This window comes from Meleagris gallopavo, chromosome 1 (assembly GCF_000146605.3).
Source record: "Meleagris gallopavo isolate NT-WF06-2002-E0010 breed Aviagen turkey brand Nicholas breeding stock chromosome 1, Turkey_5.1, whole genome shotgun sequence".
Classification (NCBI taxonomy): Eukaryota; Metazoa; Chordata; class Aves; order Galliformes; family Phasianidae; genus Meleagris; species Meleagris gallopavo.
The window spans coordinates 158642715-158646766 of NC_015011.2; positions in this window are offsets into that span (position 1 = coordinate 158642715).

A 4052-nucleotide genomic window follows, 5' to 3' on the forward strand; every position below is an offset into this window, starting at 1 on the left:
TTGTCTGAAAAATCCAGATTTAAGAAATAGCATGTCAGCATTCACAAGCAAGGGAGATAAAAAGATGAGATATGCCTAGAATAGGTACAGTTACTTTCACCATGAAAAGTTCCCAATATACAGGTAGATCATCTTTTGCTTATTTCTCAGGAATTCTGAAAAGTTAAACTATGAAAAATTAAAGGAAAACAAAACAAAACAAAAGCAAACAACAAAAACAGCTCTTTCTGCTACCAACCCCAAATTGTAAAATCCAACAAACAAACAACAAATGAAGGAAAGTAGCTCTAAGAGTCACTTGGGACTGACTTGGAGGTGTTTTGTGACATTTTTTTAAATGCTAAATCTTCTGTACATATGTGTACATAGCACTGATACCCTAGGGAACTCAACTGTTCGGATAGATCATAATAATCTATTTTGGATACTCACGGAAGCATTCTTCAATCTTCCTGCTTCCATCTTGCAAGACCTTGCCAAGAGTGGGCACAGGGTGTCCTTGCAGATGTGACATCCCAGACTGGACCTTTCAGAAGAACAATAGAGTGAAATGTTTGGAACAAATGACAGGAAATATTAAATTTCTTCTCTACAATGCAATTAAAATCTCATTTTTCTTCAGAATGAAAAACACCATTGTTTATGATGTATATGTTGATCTCATTCACAATGCATAAAATAAAGCTGGACTCCTGATGCAAATTAGCTGTGACCTTTTAATTGAAATATTAATGAAACATGTTTAATAGAAGTCAGGATATAGGAAAATAGGTTGCCATAAGTCTTTGTAGAGGATGAAGTTCACAGTAAAAGATTACATAGTTCTTGCTTCAGAAGCAGAAAGATATGTAGTTGCACAGTGGTCTTAACACTTTGCTTTTAAGGAAATTATGAAAGTCTTTTAAAGTTATCACATTTTAGGTAAGAAAATTACGTTGACTTTCCATTAACAAGATTTTGTGTTATGTGGAAGAACTGGTGAAATTTCCTGCCTGTGTTTCTATTGCAAGATCACCCTTCTGCTAAATTCTAACCTGCTTTTTAAGATAAGCAGAGAATAGACCAAAAAATGAGGACATATTCTTGCATTACTAATGTAAAGACCAGAATATTAGATGGTACACTTAGGATAAACTTTGCTTCATGAGTGGCAGTTAGCTCACTTTACTGTTTTTATTAGCCTAGGTGTGCCAGACGGACCATACAGGATTATGTACTTTAAGTGGTGCTGAGTTTTGCCAGCACAATCAGCTCTCTCAAGCATGCTGGGAGGACTGGTGCTATGAACAATACCATTCAGCAAAGAGATGAGCAAAAAGTTCATCTGAAGTCAAGAGCAGCCTCTCTGTGCAGTGCATGTCATACAGCTGTGTGTGCTCATACAGCTGTGTGCGCTGCATTGATCTTGAAGAGGCCTCCCTGTCTCCCAATACTTTGTGTTTGCTTTCTATTCTCTCTTCATGCCCCAGAGCTCAGCTAGCTCTGGGCTGCACAGATGTCTACCCAAGTCATAACATTAGGTACAGTTTTTCAGAAACAGACCATTCAGCTCCTCTCCATGGGCTGCACCTCTGGCCTGGCACTGCTCCTGTGGGGGTTCTTCATGGGTCGTGCCTCCTTCAGGCCACTGCTGAATTGTGGGCTCCTCCACAGCTGCACGTGGAGATGTGCTCTGGGTGGTGCCATGGGCTGCAGGAGACAGCCTGTTCCACCACAGCCCTCTCCTGGGTTGCAGGGAACTGCTGCACACTGGGAGCACCTCATCCTTCCTTCTGCACTCACCATGCTGTCTGTAGGGCTGCCTTTCTCTTCTCTTTCCCTGGAGGAGTTGCTGACTCCCTCAAGAGAAATATTAAGAGACTATAGTCAATCACCAGCTGTGAGAAGCTTAACAAGACCAAGTGCCAGATTCTGCATCTGAGATAGGACAGCCCTGGTCATATGGACAGACTGAGGGACAAGAGGCTGGAGAGCAGCCCTGAAGAAAGGGATCTGAGTTTCTGGTTGTTGGCAAGTTGAATCTGAGTCAACAATGTGCCCTGGCAGTCAAAAAGACCAACCATGGGATGCATCAGGTCCAGCACTGCTGCCAGGTGAGGGATTGTCCCACTCTACCCTGTGTTGGCGCAGGTTTGGGTGCCACAGTATAAGAAGAACATCAAACTGCTAGAAAACATCCAAATGAGGTCTACAATGATGGTGAGAGGTCTGAAGAACAAAAGATATGAGGAGCAGATGAGTCACTTGGTTTGTTCAGTCCTGAGGAGACTGAGGGAAAGCCACATGGTGGCCTATAGGTTCCTCAAGAGCAGGGAGGAGGGGGCATGCTTTATGAAATAAGAAAAAATGAGATGGAGTATGAAAACTGAAGAATGTTTGATGCCATTCAGTATATAGATGCACAAAGTGAACTTTTGCTATGATTTCTAATTTAAAGTGCAAATTTAATATAATTAGATTTTTTTTTTAATTAAAATGGAGCTCTGTCAGAAAACACCTCTTTATTTTACCTAAAATAGTTTCTTGATTTCAAAAATTTCTACAAGTCAAAGACAGAATTCAGTGAGGAAAATCTGATGGAATTCTTGAACTGCTGTTAATGATTGAGAATCCAAGGCACTAGGGAGGGCAGCAATTTAGATATAATGTTTTTTTTCATCCATGAGTGAAATCTCCTTATCCATGGTGCCAGGATAGTTTGTTGTAGCGTGGTTTTCAGACTCTGATTCCAATAGCTGAGCTCTAAACCTTCTAAATAGAGTTTTGATTTTGACTTTGTGGTTGAGATTTTGACTTTTTAGTCTCTAGGCCTAGCAGCCTAAAGAACTCTTTATCAAGTCTGGGCTCTTGGTCTTTCAAGGTTTCTTGACAAGAAAATGTTGAAAAGAACAGTTGTGACAATTTCACATGGCTAGAAGCAACAGTCAACCTGATAAGAATGTTAATACCACACTAGTATCTGCTGGAGATCAGTGGTGTGTGATTATGGGCAGCTCCACTGGGCAGATTTTCCTTTGGCCAAAGACTCTACTATGTTCCAACATTTAAGCCAACTTGTTCCCTAGCTCTTGATCCCCTCAAGAATGTGATTTTTGCTTCACTTTTGCACATTCCAGTATATTTATTTTACTTAATAAGAGTAGAATGTTATTGAGGAAAATGCCTTTATTTTTTCCTTCAGAATTTCTGATCATGGGAAATTTAGTAAATTTAGTTTCTGCATGATTTGGTTCAAAACCAAATACAGAAATATCATTATGTAGGGTTTATTACACAAAACAGAGTATCTGAATTTTTGCCAGTTGCTGAGCCAACTATTCCCATCTGCGCTGAAGCAGGCATGTTGCAGAAGTAGATTCTAAGGACAAAAGAGTGTGGCTAGTATTCAGGTGGATCAACTGATACAGAAAATCAAATAATAAAAACGATAACAATAATAAAGTCTTTCAAAACAGAATTTGAGACAGATTCTTTCTATATTCTTTTTATTGCAAATGATTTTAGAGATTCTTGATTGAAAGCTATCTCCGGAAATAGCAAAAAACCAAGACAGCCATCTGGTCTTTCCAGGGCTCCAGTGGTTAGACTTTGTTAACCCTGATCTATGTGGCTTTTTTATTTAACTTTCTGATGTTGGTGGAAAGTGCTTACACATGCATATCAAGCCATTTTGTATAAATCTGTACTAATACCGTTAAAACCGCACAGCACTCAGAATCCAGGATTAAGGCTTTAAACCAGATGAAATATATATTGAGATTCCCAACAAGTTTTCCTTCTTTTTATAATGCAAATGTGTTAATGCTCTGACCTCAAAATAAAATAAAAAAAAACAAAGCCCAGATAGCTATCGAAAATCTAGCAATGCACTGTTCATCTAGCACAGGCTCTGTAAAAAACAGGACTCTCCCCTTTCTAAGTAGCAACAAAGAGAGTTATCAAACACTTATGCCTCAGTAATTCTTTTTTTCCCATTCTAATCACACTTTGAGGTCAAAGTGCTGCAATCTCTCAGCTTTTCGTCTAGTTAAAAAAAAAAAAAAAAAAACAAA